We start from the raw sequence: 22466 nt of genomic DNA, 5'->3' as shown, positions 1-22466 counted from the left end.
GAATGTTTGTTTTCCTGCAGAAGATGTTTTTTTCTCTTTGCTTCCTAAAACAAAGGGATTTAGGTCTGAGGTCAGAGGTCAGCTGCAGGCTGGTGGGGAGGTGGACCAGAGGACAACCCCTGTGTCTCCTCTCTGCAGATCCATCCAGCGACCTCCAGCTCTTCATCCATCTTCAGTACAGCAGAAATCAGCCGTCCTCTGCTGGCAGAGGAGACGTTAATGAGACGCTGGTGAATCTGATGGCAGCGTTTGTGGTGTCCAGAGGACGCTTCCTTCTTATTAACCCTGAACAACTGGGCGGTTTTTCAGCCCAGCTCGGCGCCGTCCTCGCCGCCTGCAGATAAACAGCAGGCAGAAACTAGCTTTGATTTGCCCCCAAACCGCTCATTTAGAAGTCATCCAGCTCCGATTCATTATGGGCTGGATAATGAGCTGCTCTGTGCTGAACAATGCAGCAGATGGAGGTTCCTCCTAGCAGCCATTGTTTCACCAGCGAGGTTCGAGAAGTCCTCCTGACTGATGTTTACCCGCTACCATCAACCATCAGCAGGAATGTTTGCACAATGCTTCCAGTAATAACCTGATTTCTGCCTCTTTCACCTCAGCAACACAATCAGCAGACTTGGCTTCTTTATCATTGCTGCTGCATCCATGTTTAATTCACACTCATCGCTTCTCGATAAGCCACCATGTTTGTTTCCATGGCAATGATGAGTGCGACATGTTGGGGTAAAAACTGTAAACTCACTTTCTGCTCTAAAGTTTACAGATTAGGGATGACCAACATGACTCATATTCAGTGTTGGGCACGTTACTTTGAAAAAGTAATTAGTTACAGTTACTAGTTACTTCTCCCAAAAAGTAACTGAGTTAGTAACTGAGTTACTCCACTATAAAAATAACTAGTTACCAGGGAAAGTAACTATTTCATTACTTTTTTAAAGTTTAAAAATGTCAAAGAAGTTTGATTTTTTTCAGAACAGGTTTCACAGGCCAGGTGCATAGAGTAGAACAGCAAAGACTGGTACCTGAACAGAGGTTTTAATATTTATTGCACCTCAAAAGACCACAACTGGTACAACTGTACTTCAAGAATTTTCTTCATCATTTCCACCTCGAAAACGCCGTCTTTCCCTGAGACTCCGGACTCGCCATCTCTGATTTTTTGTGTGTGTGCTTCTATGTGCTGGGTTTGTGTGTAAACATCCGCCCACCTGGTGTCTCTGATTGGCTTATAAAATTTTCCTCCAATCATCATTACTTAATCGCTTACCCCTGTTTTCACTACAGCCAAGCTAGCGTTAAACCAAGTGGGACGACCACTTCGTAGCTTCACTCAGTAACTTGTAGTAACGGCATTTTGGTAATGGTAACGGCGTTGTAACGATAGAAAAAGTAATTAATTAGATTACTCGTTACTAAAAAAGGCAACGGCGTTAGTAACGGCGTTTATTTTAACTCCGTTATTCCCATCACTGCTCATATTTACTGAACTCCTAGAAAAAAAGAGGTCACTTCTCTGTTGAAGGATCCATCCGGCTAAAGTCCCATTTCCAGCAGGACGGAGTGGGACAGGGTGGGACAGGGCGGGGCAGGTTGGAGGGGTCGGACGCGTTTTTCTGCATTTCCACATGCTAAAACTGGGAAGGGTACCCTAATATCTGATCCATGTAGGGACACTTCCTTTGGGGTACCAATCTAACTGACCCATCCTAAAAGGGTGGAGCTTGACACACTGCAATCCGTTGATTGGCTGAGAAAAAAGTCCCTTCATAGCAACCTGGTATAAAAACAAAGCAGTAACGGCTCCTTGTTGAGAGCAGCAGATTTTCTTACTATTGATTAAATCTCTGCAGCTGTGGGTGGAGAGGGTGAGGCCAGAGACTCCACCCAGCACCGCAGCAGCCGTGTCCTCAGAGGAAGTCCTGCAGGTGCACAGGGAACCATCACCGCTACCAACCAGGTGGACAAGAAGCTAACCCTAACCAATGGAAACAGTCTCAATGGAAACTGGGACAATTAAAAAAGGATTGTATAAGAATAAATAAATAAATGTAAATGACTGAAGCTTCCTTCCTCATCTTCTTTTACTGACTGGTAAATGTTGGCAGCAGACTCTCCACCTCATCATCTCCTTGGTTTTTTTCTGGACCGTTGGTGTCGCCGTTTTCCTTTTTTCTAGATTTTGTGCGTACGCCTGGGTCAGAGTTTGCATGGAGGTAGGAACATTCTCCCGTCAAGTTTGGTTTTTATAAATCCTAAGAGTTGACTATATTTGGCGTACGCTGGTTTTTGTTCCTACGCCAGCTTTAGAAATGAGGCCCCTGGTGCTGATCCACTTTTACAGAAACTCAGACTGATAGCAGACAGCAGACGTCACTTTTTCCTCATTAAAGCTGCACAATGTTTGATGCTGGCTAATTTCATCTCCTTAAACACGATATGATGAAGCTCCATGAAGACCAGACGGTTGAAAGCTGAAGAACCACACCCAGAAAGCCGTGGTGTCGCGTAGCTCAGCGCTGCTTTCAGGTCTCTGTGGCTTTTTAATCAAACAGGGACGTTTCCCAGAATAAAAAGTCCCTGTTCTCTTTAGTTTTGGGTTGTTTCATCCTCTGAGCATCAGCTCTGCATCCAGCAGCTAATATCCTGGCCATCATCACACTCAGCATCATGTTTTTTATTTCACGGCTAAAGCAGCTGTAACCACAGTCGCTGAAAGGATGGGCCCCTCAGCTCTTAGTGACCACAGTCCAGCTCACCAGGACCGGAGTTGGAGACCATGTTATCTCTCTGATACTGGTTCATCTGAACATGTTGTGGTTAAAGTTGTCCTCCATCATCACAGCTGGCATCACCACACCCACCATCACCTGTTACCTCACTGACCCCCCAGGAAGTTATGTAACCCACATGAACACATGAAATAAACAATTTAATCCTAATTTCCTGTTTTGTTCTATCTGGACCAACATGTGTCTTTAAAGTGAAATGGATAATATCCAGACAATGAAATACCTCCAGTCTGCCTTTGATTTTATTCAGAATCACCTAAAAACCCCTTAAGGTGCTACTAAATTCAGCCAAATCCAGTTACATGTTAGTAGCACCACACCCATGACCGGTTAACGATGTGCTACACCTGGGAGTATTTAAGGGCAGACAGTCTGGGTGAACAGACCTACCACAAGCTAAGGGAGGTATGTTTGGTGTTTTCTTCATAGAGTTTATAAGTGTGTTAGAAGGCTCTAAAATGTTAAGGAGAGAAATGTTCATGTAATGCTGATGGTTCACTCTTTTCTCCTGGTAGGCCAGCCTGTGTGAAACGACAGATTTGGCTGTGAGCAGTTACGGGAGATTTAAACCGGTCCTACCTTCCTGCACGGAAATCTGCTCGGCTGAAGGTGAAAGGGATGTCTCGCTCACTACCGAGTAGGTTGGTTTTAAAAAGATGAGTCAGGTAACTTTTTCTCGTTAGAGGATTGGCTGCTGCTGTTTTACCACATGCAGTTTTAATGTTTGCCGTCTCGCTTTTATTTCTGTAAATGACAACTTGAATGACAGTTTGTTTTATTTCTAATATCCAGGCCTCACCTCGGAGGCTCTGTTTATGGTCACTGATGGTTTAATCAGTTTTTACTGCTTTTATCTTTTTAGTGGACAAATAACTGGTTTTAGGGGTCTAGAGAGCATGTTTTATGCTGTGGTTTGGTGTGATCTTGTAGTTTTAACTTGATTTTATTATTTTGGAATAAACTGTGTCCACATTGCAAACCCTCCCCTTGGTCCTTATTTCACACCCAGTCTTTTGGCTGTAAGCAGGTTGGTGCTTATATGTCTTATAAGTTGGCTGCTGCCTCCGTTCTTACTTGACGTCTGCTTTGTGGTATGAGTCACTCTTGGAAAAGAGATTTTTGATCTCTGAGGTGTTAATCTGATTGAGAAATTAAATTAAATGTGATCGAACCTGCAGAAACCATCTCCACAGGTTGGTGTCTTACTGAGGAAACGAGGCTTTGCCTGACAGTGGGGAGCATTTCTATCCCATCTGCTCCTGACAGCATGTTTTTAACAGCATCTGCTGGATCCTCTAACATCAGCTCACACCAGCTGCTGCTGAAAAGGTGAAGCCATTAATGTGTTCACGGGTGGTGCACAGTTTACACAGCATCATGGACGGCCCACCTGTGTGCAGCTTCACACAAATGATCATTGCAAGTATTTTCACAGAAGATGTACGAGACAGAGCACAGAACAGTAATCTGGTTGGACGACATTAATCCTCAGAAATGGAGCCCGGTGCATCATGGGACGTCCCCCAGCAGAGAGGAGCCCGGTGCATCACGGGACGTCCCCCAGCAGAGAGGAGCCCGGTGCATCATGGGACGTCCCCCAGCAGAGAGGAGCCCGGTGCATCATGGGACGTCCCCCAGCAGAGAGGAGCCCGGTGCATCATGGGACGTCCCCCAGCAGCCTCGGACTATAGCAGCAGGACTAAAAGATGGATCAGGGTCACCAAGCCAGACCTGCTATAAGATTTATCAGGAAGGAAAGTTTGGAGAGGGGGGTCTGATACCTGAAGCCAGACTGGAGCAGATCCTCCTTCTGTCAAACTACTTCCTGTTTGCAGATGAAACCAAACTTTTCTTTGAGAAGATGATGATCTCCATGTGGAAACGTTTCTGTCTGCTTGCATCATGTCTGTTATCAGCAGCACCACCTCATTATTTCCTAATATGAGTTGTCATTCGTAAAACTTTACCAGCGCCGTGAAACAGTGATGTGATGCAGGGTGAAAAGTTCATTAATGAGAACTAATCTTTACTGGGATCTTGGGTTTGCTCCATATGGGGAAGTTTGCAGCCGTCTGACAGATAATAGACGACATTTTCCTGGATAACAAATCGGGCTGGTGTCACCTCTGGTTTTATATTCATGCTTGTCATCCAATTAACTGACAAGAAAATTTTTATTTATTTATATATATATATATATATATATATATATAATAACCCCCCCCCCCACACACACACACACATATTTTTTTTTTTTTTTTTTTTTTTTTTTTTTTTTTTTTTTTACTTCAGCTTTGTTTCAATCCACTGGAGTAAAATTAAGAACCTGAAGTTTGCAGAGAAACAGTTTTCTATTGATATTTATAAAGTGTTGGAACTGGAAATGTAACCCTCCAGAGACTCCTTAAATTGTCATTATTTGTTCATTAAATGTTCCATTTTCTGCTTTTTATCTGACAGCAGGAAGGTGAAGCCAGCAGGTAAATTACAGCTGTGGGTCTGAAATCACTCGTTCTCCCCCGGAGCTGCTATTACCGACCACATGGATGCAAAAGAGGCGCGTTTTTAAATAACATTCAGTCTTCAGTAAAACCTGAACTTTAGTTCATTCAGAAATGAATAAAAACACCTTTTTATTTAAAACGGAAACACTGAAGCATTGAGTCTGAAATGTGTTTTGTGGGTTTAATTTCTTCTTTCTTTTCTCATGTTAGATGTTTCAATCACTCAGCAGAAGATTAATTATTAAACAAAAACAGCCTTAAGAATAAGACAAAAAAAACTTTATTAGTCCGTCAGTGGGGAACAGTACAGGTGCAGTAAGAAGAAGCATATGTGTGATATCAAGAAGACACACACAATATGTCCAGTATCTGCTCTTCTTTCCCCTACCTCCAGCAGAGGTCCAGAGACCAGACCAGGTCAGAGCTGGACTTCTTGATGACTTAGTCCAGCTCCTTCCTCTCCCTCTCCGTGATGCTGCTGCTCCAGCAGACCACATCGTACAGGATGGCTGATGCCACCATAGAGTCGGAGAAGCTTTTCAGGAGTCCCCCTTCCCTCCCAAAAGACCACTGTGTCCTCAGGAGATAGACCTGCCCTGACCCTACCTGTACAGTGGCCCATGTGAGTCCAGTCCTGTTTATAGGTGAACACCCAGGTACTTAGAAGAGGCCACTCTCTCAATGTCCGTTCCCTGGATGTTCACCGGTGAGGGGACTGCAGACCGGCGTCTATAAAAATCCACCACCATCTCCTTGGTTTTCCCTGCATTGATCAGGAGGATCAGTCTGCAGCGTGGAGGCTGAAGAGAAACACTGTCCCCTGGGGGACGCCTACGCTGCAGGTCAGACACAGTCCCGGGTCTCAAACTGGGGCGGGTTTGTAAGAATCCACTCTGCCAGATGAAGGTCCACCCCAGCCCTCTCCAGTTTGGCTTTCATGAGCTGGATGGTGTTGAAGGTGCTGGAGAAATAAAAAACCTGATTCTCACAGTGCTGCCGGGCTTCTCCAGGTGAGCCAGAGCACGGTGTAGCAGGAAGATAACCATGTCTTCCTCTCCGATGCCAGGCCGGTAGGCGAACTGCATGAAGGGTCCCACCATGGAGCGGAGGTGTTCCAGGATTAGTTTCTCCAGGGTCTTCATCAGATGGGACGTGAGAGCCACCGGTAGCTGCTGAGTTCTGTGGCGTGAGATGCCTTTGGCACTAGTACCACACAGGAGGTCTTCCAGAGCTCTGATACCACCTTCAGCTTGAGGCCCAGGTTGAAGACCTGCTCCATATCTCCACACAGTTCATCTACACAGGACTTAAGGAGCCCAGAGCTGATGCTGTCTGGTCCAGCAGCTCCTTTCTCACCTGGACTGCTGTAGAGGAGAAGGAGGCCAGGGGGGACTCTGGGTGGCTGGGTCCAAGGAGATGCTTTGATGGCAGGATGAGCCAGAGGTGTGAAGGGCTGTGGAGGTAGTTCAGGTGTCAAGTTGTTTGACTGTAGCTGAAGCTATGTCCAGCTGGTTCAGGCGTGAAAACGGTGGCAAAAACTAGGAGAAAATACATGGAGCGACATGGAGCGTTGATGGACCAGCAGCACTGTGGCGTAAAAGCTGTGTGTGAAGCAGCACCACCACACAGCTGCTCACCGACGCTGTTATTATGTTTGGTGCGTGTTCATCACACTGATGTCATGTCCTCTAGTGGTGCGGCTGTCCGCGGCTGGTTTCAGACATGATCGGTTTCATGGAGGCTAATCCCTGGTTTCGTAGAGATGAAAGGGTGGTTTGCTAAATTGTGGTTTGACTGCAATTTAGCATCGTGTGGAAGGCTCCTGGGTCAGGGAAGGAGTGGTTGCTTGATCAAACCTAAAGCAGATTCGGATCGTTGACCCAGTTCAGGTCCCCTCACCCTGTAAGCGGGGCATTTTGAAGCCTCAGATAGTTTTCAGGCTTCTCCACCCCACTGATGTTCTGCTGCTGCAGCTGCTCCTCCATCTGCCTCTTGTATCTGGCCTCCCCCTCTCTGGTCTTTCTTCTGTACAGTCCTCAGCTCCTCCTTGTTCCCTGATCTGAAAGCTCTCCTCTTCTCCTTCAGGAGAGCTTTAATAACGTTGTAATCCACGGCTTGTTAGCGAAGCACCGCCCTGGAGGGAACAGTGTTCTCCAACCAGACATTTATGTAGTCTGTGACGGCATCCATGTTCTCCCCATGTGGGTCGCAGAGCTCCGTCCACACTGTGGCGTTGAAGCAGTCCCTAAGAGCCTTCTTTAGAAAATTGGAATTATGAACTGAACTAGTTCATTTTAAAATGTGTGAACTGAACTTTGAACTTTCCAACACTGGCAGCCTGTCTGTGTACAACGGGTTTATACACAAGCTGGAGATGTAAAACATGGCGGTCAGCTCTTCCTGGAGGAGGAGGGGTTGGTGGTGGCATTAAAGTCCAGTATTTTGTTGTCTCAGGTGGCGTACTGTGTGTATGAAGCAGGATTGAAGACCCCAGAGATGAGGAAGAGGACCTGTGGGTGCTGGTGACCGACCACAGCAAACAACAAAAAAAATAATACCATGGCAATCGTACAGCTCAAAATAGTTTAATCAAAAAATGAAACCCCCCCAAAAAACAAAACCAAAAAACAAAAAAAAATGAATAATAGTTCAGTTCAGTTCAGTTCAAGCCATCAAAAATTAGAAAAACGAAAAAGAGGGGGAAAACCATCACTTCAATCCGGCCTCTGAATAAATCAGTTCCACCTTGTAAGGCCTAGTTCAATCCAGTTTCAAACCAATTTAACGAAAAAACACCGTAAACTCCACTCTGGGTTTTCCAGTTAGTCCCGCGGCGGGGCACCAAAACAAGGAAATGACGGATGTCCGAGGGCAACACACAAGCAAGCAGAAAGGGAAAAGGACAACACCAGACTGGGACTCACGACACCGGTCCTCCACTCCAGCATCCAGGAAGAATAAAGACCAACTCCATCCGGCGAGTCCGTTGTCTGTCGCGCTGCCCAAGAGCAAACCTCCAACCGCTCCCCCCGTGCTGAACTCGTCCGCCCTCGATCACACCTGCCACCGCTCTCTCTCTCTCTCTCTCTCTCTCTTCCCTCTCACTCTCCGACTGTCCGACTCCTTCTCTTCAGGTAAATGCTGTCCCATTTTTATAACTTTTTGGTCCAGCCTCTCAAGGCAAAAAGAAAATTCTACTGGCTGATTTCAGGCAGGGTGGAGCAGTGAAGCAGGGGAGTTTAATCAAAGACATACACATGAAATGGCAGACGATCAGGCTGTCACACTCCTCCCCCCTTGAAAGAACTTGCTATATACTGCAAAACCTGAATCAATTAGACGCACAGCGAAGGGTCAGAAAAACCTCGGAAATCTTCTTCATCACTGTCCTCCTCAAATATTTTGAAGAGTTGACTACGTTGTGCCCTATCCACTTCAGCTGCGGTAGGATAACAGGGCTTCAGTTGTGTCACATGAACTATCCGCAGGTCTTCACCAGTATTTTCCAAAACGACCTGGTAGTTGATTGGACCTACTTTCTGAGTGACCCTGTATGGACCCTTCCAACGGGGGGCAAGCTTGGCTGAATAGGACATGTCTGCTTTTGAAGTAGGGTGAGAACGGAGCCAAACACGATCATTCACCTCAAAATCTGTATCCCTTCGTCTTTTGTCGTAATACTGTTTTTGTCTTTTACGTGCTCTTTCCAAGTTCTTGTTAACAATTTGTTTGAGTTCTGCTAACTGTACGGTCGCAGGATAGGCAGGTGAATCTGGGTCACATAAGAGTGGGGAGAACTCATTGTCCATGGGTCCACTTAGTGGTCGCCCCAGATTTAGTTCTGCAGGGGTAACGCCTGTGGTTTCATGCACAGCAGAATTGAGAGCAAATCTGAATTCCGGTAAATACTTATCCCAGTTCTTGTGGTTCTCCCCCACGTATGATGCAATCATAGCCTTGAGGTTGCGGTTTACTCTTTCAGTCAGGTTGGTTTGCGGGTGATATGAGGAGGTCCTTTTCCGTCTGAGATTCCATCGACTACAGACTTCCTCAAACACAGATGACACAAACTGGGGACCCTGGTCTGAAAGGATGTATCCCATCGGGTGAAGATTTCACGAGTCAACGTGTGGGATACAGTTTCAGCGGTGGCCTTTCGTAGAGGAAATAACTCTGTCCAACGAGTATAATAATCCACAAAGACTAGCAGATACAAGTTTCCGTTGCTGCTACGTGGAAATGGTCCCATGAGGTCAACTCCCAGCATCTCCCAAGGCCTGCTGACAAAAGTTTGTTGAAGCTTCCCTGGTGGTTTCCGGGTTTCTGGTTTATACTGCTGGCAAACCGGGCAACATCGCACATAATCCCTCACGCTTAGACTCATTCTGGGCCAATACATAAGAGCCTGTAATCGTTTATATGTTTTGTAACACCCTAGGTGTCCAGATAAGGGGTTGTCATGGTAATGGTGAAGTACCTGCTGCCGGAGGGAAGATGGGATGAAGACTTGATACAGAGTTTTGTGAGGTAACTGGAGAATTCTGTACACCTTGTCCTCCACCACCGTAAATCTGATTGTGGGACTTTCCGCAACTTCCCCTGTTTCCATGATTTTTTCATACAGGCTTTGGACCTCAGGATCCTCCTGTTGAGCTTTCCAAATGTCCTCGTCTGTGATCTGCAGGTTTCTAGAAGTATCGGTTGCAGAGCGCAACACAACGGCACAAGTTAGAGGTTGGAGATCTGGTACTGGTGCTCTTGATAGGGCATCTGGAACAGTGTTATAACGTCCTCGGCGATACTCTACGGTAAATGTAAATTCTTGGAGACGAAGGGCCCACCGGATTAATCTTGTGCTTGGTTTCTGGGTTTTGAACACCCAAATCAGGGAAGAATGATCAGTAACAACAGTGAAGTGCCTCCCCTCCAGGTAATACCGCCATTTCTCCAGGGCCCAAACAACGGCAAGACACTCTTGCTCTGTAGTGGAGTAATTCCTTTCAGCTTGATTTAGTGTACGGCTGGCAAAGGCCAGAACCTGTTCTGTCCCCAGACCGGTGGACTGTGCCAGTACAGCTCCCAGGCCGACATCACTCGCATCCGTGTACACAATGAATGGGAGACTGAAGTCAGGATGGCCAAGTACGGGTGGAGAAACCAAAAGTTGTTTGAGGGCCTCAAAGGCTGCCTGACACTGTGGGGTCCAGATGAATCTTGCTCCCTTGCGCTTCAGGGCATTGAGTGGTTCAGTGAGCTGAGAAAATCGGGGCACAAAACGATGGTACCACCCAGCCATTCCCAAAAATCGTTGTAGTTCTTTTATATTTTGAGGAACAGGGAATTCCTGAACAGCCTTAGTTTTTCTGCATCGACTTCCACCCCAGCTGAAGAGACGATGTGACCCAAGAAGTTCAGGGATGTACGAAAGAATTGGCTCTTTTTCATATTCACGGTGAGGTTTGCGGCTCGAAACTTGTCAAATACGGCTTGTATGTCCTGCATGTGCTGTTCCTGGGTGTTTGAATAAATGATAATGTCATCCAGGTAGACTAGACATACTGATCCTCTCAGGTCACCCAAAACCAGCTCCATCAGCTGCTGGAAAGTGGCCGGGGCGTTTTTAAGTCCAAAAGGCATCACTTTAAATTGGTATAAGCCAAGTGGGCAGACAAAAGCAGTTTTTTCACGGCTTTCCTCATCCATTTGGACCTGCCAATAACCACTGTTAAGGTCCAAGGTTGTGAATATGGCAGCTCCAGCCAGAGATTCCAGGATTTCCTGGATGTTGGGTAAGGGGTAGGCATCTGTATGGGTGATTGCATTTAGTTTCCTGTAATCCACACAGAATCGTGGTTTAGGATCCTGTTTTTTCGGCACTAGGACCACTGGGGCGGCATATGGAGAAGTAGATGGCTCTATAAGGTCCTTTTCCAACATTTCCTGTACATGTTCCTTAATTACCCCAAGTTTGGCTGGAGATGTCCGGTAAGGTTTTTGTTTTATAGGCACATTGTGTGAGAGGAAGATTTTATGTGTGAGAACACTTGTACAGCCCAAAGTGTTGGTGCAAACGTCTGTGTTGTTTCTCAACTGACATAGTAATTGTTTTTTTCCAAAGTCATCCAGATGAGCACTATGAGTGTCAGCTTCCAGGGGATCATGGCATGGGGTGAGAGGAAGTAAATCTGCTGGAGCGACAGAAGAAAAAAAAGCAAGATGTGGAAGTGATCCAACTTTGGGCATTAGAGCAGATGCTCCCAAGAACTGATACTGGTGTTCCTTTTTTGTTTTAAACCAATAACTGTTCTCAGAGACATCAAACTGTAATCCGGAAAAGAAAATTAAGTCAAGTCCTGCCACTGCAGGAAAAGCTAGGCTCAGTGCTGGCAGGATCACACAGTGTATTGTCACAGTCACAGACTGTAAGGTAAGAGTCAGTTCAGTCCATCCTAAAGGCTGTCGTCCTTCACCATCTGCTAAATACAGAGGTCCTCTGGTCCAGGGCTTCAGCACATCCTGGTGGCCTTTTACTCCTGACCAAATATTTTCATTTAACAGAGTATATGATGAGCCTGTATCCAGGATTGCAGTACCTTTCCATGGCCCAATGTTCAGTGGAATCACCAACTGGCAGGGCAGGCGACAGTCAACAGGGGACGGTAAAGAGTCCAGGAAGAATAAAGACCAACTCCATCCGGCGAGTCCGTTGTCTGTCGCGCTGCCCAAGAGCAAACCTCCAACCGCTCCCCCCGTGCTGAACTCGTCCGCCCTCGATCACACCTGCCACCGCTCTCTCTCTCTCTCTCTCTCTCTCTTCCCTCTCACTCTCCGACTGTCCGACTCCTCCTCTTCAGGTAAATGCTGTCCCATTTTTATAACTTTTTGGTCCAGCCTCTCAAGGCAAAAAGAAAATTCTACTGGCTGATTTCAGGCAGGGTGGAGCAGTGAAGCAGGTGAGTTTAATCAGAGACAAACATATGACATGGCAGACGATCAGGCTGTCACAAGGCGTTCAGGGTTTTAACCATTTTATCTGACTGAGACCTCAGAGGCTGGTTGGCTGTTTTACTGGTTCTACTGGTGTGGCTGAGACAGGTGGGTCAAACACTGGACATGTTGATGGATTTGGAGTTGTAGAAATCTGAAATGAAAAAGGTTTTGGTCTGAACTGGAATCTTTCCGACTGACAGGGACACTGACGGGATCGTGAGATTACAGAAAAGTCGAAGCACAGTTTTGTCTTTAAAAAGAAAAAGATGAGAATCTCATAATTATGAGATCTGAAGTTGTCATTTTTTTTTTAGCTGATGTGAAGCTGGACTCGGACGTGATCTCAGAAGCATCTCTGGAGGCATCAGCTTGTTGGTTCGGCTGCAGTTTGACCTTTTCAGAGACGTTTCAGACAAAAAATAAACTTTGCTGACCTTTGAAGTTCTCAGATGCTGATAGGAAATCCACCACAGCATCAGGCCTGGTGTTCAACTCCTCAGCATCACCAAAACATTTCAGCCCTGGCTTGACTCTAAAATCTCCATGAAGTGAAAGATTTTCAACCGTATCCATACACATGATGTTACAGAAGCTCTTTTCAGGTTTTATTACATTAACCTCATGACGGATGAAAGACTGAGACCTGCAGAAGGTCTCTGGATGATGACTGGACCAGCTGTTGGTCTAGTCTGAGATGCTGTCCTCCAGCAAACCCAGCACATCTGCAGCGTGGAGCCAGTTACATGAATAAAAGCTGAATGAATTACAACCAGAACCAGAACCGGGGCAGAGATGGGAGAACTCGCTCTGTGAGGACACCAGCAGCAGCATCTGGATTAGTTGCTCTTTGGTGTTGCTGGCGTTGAGGAGCAGGCTATTTTCAGCTCACCATGTGGCCAGGTGCTGTACCTCTTCTCTGTAGGCTCTCATAAGACCAAGCTTCCATGCACAGGTCTGCAGTCGTGGGTGAGGAGAGGGTGGAGGAATGGGCTCAGCACACAGCCTTGTGGTACACCGGTGTTGAGTGTGATGCGGTGGCCTGACTTAACACGCTGGGTCTGCTGGTTAGAAAGTCCACAATCCAGCTACAGAGGGAGGTGTTGGTGCCCAGATCTGAGTTTAGTGATTAACCTGGAGGGGAAGGCAGCGTTCCATGCTGAGCAGAAGTCAGCGAACAGTAGTGCACGAGTTGCAGTCCAGGTGTGTGAGCAGAGAGCAGCGCTATGGAAACGGCTGCATCTACTTCGGTAGCCAAACTGGTGTCGGTCCAGTGCAGATGGGAGGACTTCTTCAGGTGTGCCAGCACTTCATACAAGGTCTCTGGAGACAAAACGTTTAGAATGGAGATGTGATAAATATGCTGTTATCATTGTGGATTTACCAGATAGAGTCTCTGAATAAAACTACATTTAGTGGCTGGATTTTAAACCTCCTGGACGGGATAGAAATGCTGGAAAACTTCTGTAGATCAGTTAAAGAGTAGCTGTCCATCACATTTACCCCACAGACCTACACACCCCCGCTCCTGGTGGTGGAGGAGATGAAGCTCTGGGAGACCTGCTGAAGGTTAAGGGTTCTGTCCATCTCTCATCTGTCCTCTTCGTGTTCTTTCCTGCAGTCTGATGGCTGCTGAACATTTACATCCTGTAATTAACACGCCGCTGAGCTGGCGAGGATTTTATGAAGCCGAGGAAGGCGCAGAGCTTCCAGCCAAACAGGAGTTTCTCTCAGCTGTTTCCTGAGCTTCAGGCTCGTCCTCCAACCGCCTCTGCAGCAGTGGAGATGAGTGTCCTGCATCTCTGAAAAGTGGAGTAGCTCTGGGCCAAAGACAGAAATATTCAGGGACAACTGGTTAGAAAACACCTCCAAGCTATGGAAAAATGAGGTTTTGGTGTTGGAGCAAATTAAAAACATTTAAATGGGCCGTTTGCTTGAATTAATTAGGACGGACATCAAATTCATCAAATGTAGGACCACCAGCCTCATTTCCGGGTTTGTCCACTTCGGATTCTTTATTTTTTTATTTAGTTCCATCAGGTCGTCCTCTGGTTAATCCCAGAATGGTTTAGGCCCAGAATACATCTGTGATATGTTCAGAGAATATAAACCTAGCAGAGCTCTTAGATCCAAAGACTCTGGTCAACTAGTCCAGACCAGAGTCCAGACCAGAGTCCAGACCAGAGTCCAGACTAAACATGGAGAAGCAGCATTTAGCTGTTATGCTGCAAACAAGTGGAACAAACTGCCAGTGGAGATTAAACTTTCCCCAAATGTAGACATTTTTAAATCCAGGTTAAAAACATTTCTTTTCTCATGTCTATACATGAAATATGCACGTTAGCTTTTTTTGCTTTTAATCATTTTAATGTAATTTATGATTTTATTGTGATTGTGTGTTGATGCCTTTTACTATTCTAAATATCTGTAATATCTTTGTTTTATGTAAAGCACTTTGAACTGTCCTGTACATGAAATGTGCTATACAAATAAACTGCCTTGTCTTGCCTTAAAATTCGATCCCGAAGGACAGACCCCTGTTCTCTAAAATGTCCCTGTTTCTGTGTTTGTTGTGGAAATATCTAGAACATGCTGCCTCGAGGTCACCTTCATCCTCAGTCCAGACCTGAACCAAGGTTATTAAAGGTAAGAAAACTAACGAAAACTAGAATTAAAAAACATTCTCGTTAAAGGCTGAATAATTAGGAATTTTTCCTTAAAAATAATTTAAAATGTTCTCATTTGCTGCGAGGGATAAAAGGAAGCTTCCCTATAAACAATCTGTCTCCTACATCAACAACGTCTTTGTCAAGTTTTTCTCCTTCAAAATAAGAGTTCCGTGCCAGAATAACTTGGGTGCACCATGTTGCTCTTTCCTACTTCCTGGTTCCTTATCCAATCATATGCAACTCCCACGGTTGCCTAACAACAACAAGGCAGCGTTTGGTATTTTATGTGGGGAAAAGAGCAGCAGCCTGCAGGTATGGAAGCTGATAAAAGAAGCGACCAGAAATAGTTTCACAAAAACCTAAAAAGCCTCGGCATCCTGCTAAAAAACCAAACCACCAAAAACGGAATAAAACGAGGATCAATATGTGGAGAAGTCTGAGCTGGCAAAGTTTCTCCTCCACAGGTAAACACCTGAATTTTGCTTAAATTAACTGAAAAGTTTACCTTGATTTACAAAGATTTTAGTCTAATTTATTTCTCAGCGCTCATTAAATGAATATGTGTGACTGTATGGACGTATTAGTGGAGTAAACTGGTGGCCTGTTAGTTTACAACAACAAATGTAATGATGTTTGATATTATTTTTAATTTGTCTTTGAATGAATAACATGTATATGACCTTAATCGAACATTTAATTGCAGAGTTGTTTGGTCTACTTGTACAGGGCATCAAAAGGTCACGAGCACTGAATCATTAGAAAGTGACTCGAGGTTTGAGTGTTTGTGTCTGGAGAAGAGGTCATGTTGTCTTCTCGTAACATGGTCATTTCTAAGAAGTGAAAATAGTTCAGGATGAAACAGAAAGTCTGAACTTTGCATCTCTGTGTGCATGCGACTCTGATTTGCAGGAAAACAGGAAACCTGTACGAGACGGGGCGAATGCAAGGACGGGACCTGCCAATCACAGCGGACTAAGTTAGAGACAGCATCATATCGTTGGCTGGCTTAGGAGAGGCTAAAAACTGGGTCCAGGAGCTTAGCAGGAGTTCTATCTGGATTCCGAACAGTAGAACTCCTTTTTCTCTGTAACCAGCGAAAAGGAAAACTTAGACGGAAGGATCCAGAGCTCTGTATCGCACATTCCTCATATCAGTTGTAATTAATAAATTTTGTAATCTTGAGAGAAGTTTTCCTGTCATCTGTGATCCGGGTAAAAGAGCACGTCTAGAAGAAAAGCTCAGGTAAAAGCATATTGTGGGTAAATACCTGTTCTTTATTACTTGTGCATTCTCAGGGTTTTCTTTAACAGTTTGGGCCAAATAAATACCATTTGTCCTTATAAACTTATGAAATTACTATCAAATTAATTTATTAAGTGAGACTACGGGAAAACTGCTGCTGTGGGACATTTGTTGATTAATGTAGCTTTTGTTTACACTCCGTTTTATGCTAACGTAAATTAGCGCGTAGAATTAGCGCTAGCATTGTAAAGCATAGCATTTTACTGTGTGTGTGAATCATCTTCGCTCCTCATCATCATGTTTGCTGGTGCTATGTTCTCCGTCCTTCATAGACCGGATAAAAGAACCGTCCTCTCACAAACCAGAAACCTTCAGAAACTCTTTCTGCAGTTCTGATTTGAAACACTAGGTGTCAGTGCTACTTATTCTGCCTTAAACTGAAATAAAAATAAAAACGAGAGTTTAAAAACTAACTGAAGCTGTATTGTGTTTACAAAACAAACTAAAATTTTAGCAAAAATGTCCTTCGTTTTCGTTTTTTGTAAATTTATTTCATAAGGTTGTTATGAAATCTGTTTACTTTGTTCTGCCGGATTTACGGCAGGTGTCCGCGTCGTATGACACCTCCGTGACGTCACATGTCAACAGCGTGTCAACAGCGTGTCCGCCCGCGTGGCCGCCCGCGCTGGTTAGTGTGACGCTACGGAGAAAGCGAGGAGAAAGCGAGGAGAGACCTGTTTGGGATTTCTTTCGTTATGACCATGTCAAAGATAAAGTGTCGTGTAGAAGAAGCAGGTGGTTCAATATGTGGAAGGAAAAAACACAAATGCATTTGAAAAGCTGCACGAGAAGGTAAACCAGGAGCACCTGGACCAGGTAGCCTCTCTGCCCCCCTCCCTGGAAAAAGAAGCTTCAGCCAGGCCGAGCAGCATGGGGAAGGAACGAGAGTCACACACACACTGTCAGTTACACACACACACACACACGCGAATAGACCTACAAACACACAGTCACACAAAATCTTGAAAAGCTGAATTTGAGAGGCTTAAATTCATTTTTGTGTACAATGTTGGACAGCAGGTTATGTATGTTTAGCATAGAAGGCAGTTTATTTGTACACATTTCATGTACAGGACAATTCAAAGAGCGTTACATAAAACAAAAACATAGATATTAATAAATAGTAAAAGACAGCAACACATAGCAGGAACCACAATAACATCATAAATTACATTAACATGATTAAAAGCAAGATGAGTTAAAAGTAACCGTGTCTCAGTGGCGTGCGGTGAAGTTCATGGTTGGGGATTTACAATAGTAAGAACTGAAAAGAGCTTCTTATTTCAATATTCATTCAACAGCATGCAACTGGTAATGCTTCATATCAGCATTCCTCTTTCAATTACACTCACACACACACTGTTACTAACTCTTCAGTGAGAAAAGTAGCTGCTGGCGTCCTAAAAGTCGCTAAATCGCTAAATGACATCATCTAATGTGCATAATAACCTGGTACATGGAGCTGCTGTGGAGAGGAATGTCATGGGAAAGACAAAAATGGATGAAAAGACAAGCTAGAAATGTTTAAAAAGGCAAAACTAATAAAAATAAAACAAATTATTTGGTTAATATTTTATTCTAGTTTAATTTTATTAAGTGTAGGTTGTTTTCTAATTAGGAGAAACTTGTTTTCCTCCACACTCTTCATTAATAGACATTAATATCTGACGGTAAGCCAGCCGAGATCCTCCTGCAGCAGCTTTGAACGTTTCATGTTCAGCCTGGTCATGAAACAGGTGATCATCTCCTGCTCTGAATGCAGCTGCTGCTGCTGCATGAAGCCTCTTCTGGTTGCTTTAGGACAGAAGGGGCCTGATCAGCAGCCCCCCCTCCTCACTGAGAAGAATAAACTACTTTCATATACGTCCATCTACAAAAGTCTCCAATACTGGAAAAGTCGCTGGATTTGTCGCTAGTCTCTTAAAAAAACAAACAAAAAAAAGGTCGCTAAGTTGGCAACACACACACACACACACACACACCGTGTTGGTGTGTGAGTGTTGGTGTGTGAGTGTTGGTGAGTGCGCCCCCTTGAGGTGAGGCAGAGTACTGTTTGCCTCACCTGCTGAATTCTGGCCTGGACTCAGGTCTGGTCTCTGGTCTGGACTCAGGTCTAGTCTTTTGTCTGGATCCAGGTCTGGTCTCTGGTCTGGACTCAGGTCCCGACTCTAGTTTGGACTCTGGTTTGGACTCTGGTCTGGACTCAGGTCTGGATTCTGGCCTGGACTCAGGTCTGGTCTCTGGTCTGGACTCAGGTCTAGTCTCTTGTCTGGACCCAGGTCTGGTCTCTGGTCTGGACTCACGTCTGGACTCTGGTCTGGACTCAGGTCTGGTCTCTTGTCTGGACCCAGGTCTGGTCTCTGGTCTGGACTCAGGTCTGGATTCTGGCCTGGACTCAGGTTTAGTCTCTTGTCTGGACCCAGGTCTGGTCTCTGGTCTGGACTCAGGTCTGGACTCTGGTTTGGACTCTGGTTTGGACTCAGGTCTGGACTCTGGTCTGGACTCAGGTCTGGATTCTGGCCTGGACTCAGGTCTGGTCTCTGGTCTGGACTCAGGTCTAGTCTCTTGTCTGGACCCAGGTCTGGTCTCTGGTCTGGACTCAGGTCTGGACTCTGGTCTGGACTCAGGTCTGGTCTCTGGTCTGGACTCAGGCCTGGATTCTGGCCTGGACTCTGGACTGGACACAGGTCTGGACTCTGGTTTGGAGTCTGGTCTGGACTCAGGTTTGGACTCTGGTTTGGACTCTGGTCTGGACTCAGGTCTGGACTCTGGTCTGGACTCAGGTCTGGACTCTGGTCTGGACTCAGGTCTGGTCTCTGGTCTGGACTCAGGCCTGGATTCTGGCCTGGACTCTGGACTGGACACAGGTCTGGACTCTGGTTTGGAGTATGGTCTGGACTCAGGTTTGGACTCTGGTTTGGACTCTGGTCTGGACTCAGGTCTGGACTCTGGTCTGAACTAGTTGACCAGAGTCTTTGGATATAAGAGCTCTGCTAGGTTTATATTCTCTGAACATATAACAGATGGATTCTGGGCCTAAACCATTCTGGGATGTAAACAATCAGAAGGGTTTAAAATCTATTCTGTGACTGACTGGTAAAGATGTGTAAAGATGTTAAAACTGGTGTGATGTGTTCAGATCTCTTAGTCCTGGTTAAAACTCTAGCAGCAGCGTTCTGGATGAGCGGCAGATGTTTACTGGTCTTACTGGGAAGTCCTGTTAAAGATCATTACAGTAATCCTCTACATGTTTCCTAAGCGTTGCATCAGTTCTAGACCTCCAGCCTCCAGTCTGTTCCTGCTCTACTGGGTCTTAAAATGAATGACTGAAGCTACTTTCAACCTGTTTGTTTACTGGCTGCTGCATGTTGGGACGTCACAGAGAACTGAGACCGTCACAGAGACCCGAGATCACCACAGAGTACTGTCACAGAGGCCCGAGGCCGTCAGAGAGGCCAGAGACCGCCACAGAGTACTGTCACAAAGGCCCAAGACCGCCACAGAGGACCGAGACCGCCACAGAGTACTGTCAAAGAGACCCAAGACCGCCACAGAGTACTGTCACAGAGGCCCGAGACCGTCACAGAGGCCCGAGACCGCCACAAAGTACTGTCACAGAGGCCCGAGACCGCCACAGAGGACCGAGACCGTCACAGAGGCCCGAGACCTTCACAGAGGACCGAGACCGCCACAGAGTACTGTCAAAGAGACCCAAGACCGCCACAGAGTACTGTCACAGAGGCCCGAGACCGCCACAAAGTACTGTCACAGAGGCCCAAGACCGCCACAGAGGACCGAGACCGCCACAGAGGACCGAGACCGCCACAGAGTACTGTCAAAGAGACCCGAGACCACCACAGAGTGCTGTCACAGAGACCTGAGACAACCACAGAGGACCATCACAGAGGCCCGAGACCGCCACAAAGTACTGTCACAGAGGCCCGAGACCGCCACAGAGGACCGAGACCGCCACAGAGTACTGTCAAAGAGACCCGAGACCACCACAGAGTACTGTCACAGAGGCCCGAGACCGCCACAGAGGACCGAGACCGTCACACAGGCCCGAGACCGTCACAGAGGCCCGAGACCGCCACAGAGTACTGTCACAGAGGCCCGAGACCGCCACAGAGGACCGAGACCGTCACAGAGGACTGAGACCGCCACAGAGTACTGTCACAGAGGACCGAGACCGCCACAGATGACCGAGACCGCCACAGAGGACCGAGACTGCCACAGAGTACTGTCAAAGAGAACCGAGACCACCACAGAGTACTGTCACAGAGGCCTGAGACCGTCACAGAGTACTGTCATAGAGGCCCGAGACCACCACAGAGACCTGAGACCGCCAAAGAGGACCGTCACAGAGACCCGAGACCGCCACAGAGGACCGTCACAGAGACCCGAGACTGTCACAGAGGACCGTCACAGAGGCCCGAGACCTTCACAGAGACCCAACATCACAGCACACAGCAGTCAGAACCGGTTCATGAGCCATGCAGTAAGTCTTGCTGGTCTCTGGAACCCGCTCCCTCTGGAGTCTCATTCCACATCGTCCAGCAGAGCCAGATCAGCTGTTGTGTGTCTTTACGAGTTGGGGTTCCTGTTTTATGTCCAGTCATTTTTCTGAACAGATACAGGTGGGAAATACCTGATTGTAGTCTGACTGATGAGCATGTTTCCATGGCAACCATGTCATTTTAAAAGTAATTATTATTAATCTGTCTGGAGCATGCTGGCAGCAGACTGTCGCCTTATGTGGAAGTTTGGTTTCACAATATGAGAGCATATTTTAGAGGTTAAGGTTCCTTTTAACTCTTTCTTTCTCTGGTAAATCCTGTTTCTTAGCATACACTCTCTGGAGTATTAATATCAAACATGCCTCTTTATTAGTTTTTTTAACCAGCTTTAACACCTACCATGTTGTGAATGGTAATATTCTGAACAAATGTCTCACATTTCACATCATCTCTTTGGTTTTATTCTGGACCGCTGATGTCGCAGTTTCCTGTTTCTCCAGATTTTGAGCGTACGGGAGGGTCAGAGTTTGCCTGGAGGTCGGAACATTCTCCCACCAGGTCTGGTTTTTTATTTCCAAAAGCTGACTAGAACTGGTGTACGCTGGTACCTAGGGCAGCTTTAGAAATGAGGCCCCTGGTCTGGTCTGACAGGAACCGCGATCACTGGCGGGAGATGGCTGCTCTTCATCACAGCACCATCCTGATATTATTTTCATTCTGTTCAGTTTCCTGTGAACAGGTTGCTTCAGTCAGACTGTGTTCATGATGACGCAACCATGGAGCAATCGGTGGAGAAGAGACGAACCTGCCACCATGTGGCAGGAGGAAAACCTGCAGGTAGTCAGACGGTCTCAGATCCAAGTCACATGAAAGAAACAATGAATCAGCACAAAATGATCTTGAGATGATTTTTGCTTCTCAACAAAATGCTTAATATTTTCAGTCCCTCCTTTCCGATCCTGATGGAGGTTTTCCTTCCTGGTTCTAGTCCTGATGGAGGTTTTCCTTCCTGGTTCTGGTCCTGATGGAGGTTTTCCTTCCTGGCTCTGGTCCTGATGGAGGTTTTCCTTCCTGGTTCTGGTCCTGATGGAGGTTTTCCTTCCTGGCTCTGGTCCTGATGGAGGTTTTCCTTCCTGGTTCTGGTCCTGATGGAGGTTTTCCTTCCTGGCTCTGGTCCTGATGGAGGTTTTTCTTCCTGGCTCTGGTCCTGATGGAGGTTTTCCTTCCTGGTTCTGGTCCTGATGGAGGTTTTCCTTCCTGGCTCTGGTCCTGATGGAGGTTTTTCTTCCTGGCTCTGGTCCTGATGGAGGTTTTCCTTCCTGGCTCTGGTCCTGATGGAGGTTTTCCTTCCTGGTTCTGGTCCTGATGGAGGTTTTCCTTCCTGGCTCTGGTCCTGATGGAGGTTTTTCTTCCTGGCTCTGGTCCTGATGGAGGTTTTCCTTCCTGGTTCTGGTCCTGATGGAGGTTTTCCTTCCTGGCTCTGGTCCTGATGGAGGTTTTTCTTCCTGGCTCTGGTCCTGATGGAGGTTTTCCTTCCTGGCTCTGGTCCTGATGGAGGTTTTCCTTCCTGGTTCTGGTCCTGATGGAGGTTTTCCTTCCTGGCTCTGGTCCTGATGGAGGTTTTTCTTCCTGGCTCTGGTCCTGATGGAGGTTTTCCTTCCTGGCTCTGGTCCTGATGGAGGTTTTCCTTCC

The sequence above is a fragment of the Melanotaenia boesemani genome, chromosome 6, assembly GCF_017639745.1.
Source record: "Melanotaenia boesemani isolate fMelBoe1 chromosome 6, fMelBoe1.pri, whole genome shotgun sequence".
Taxonomy (NCBI): domain Eukaryota; kingdom Metazoa; phylum Chordata; class Actinopteri; order Atheriniformes; family Melanotaeniidae; genus Melanotaenia; species Melanotaenia boesemani.
The sequence above is the reverse complement of the archived record's forward strand: the minus strand, read 5'-3'. Positions refer to the sequence as shown.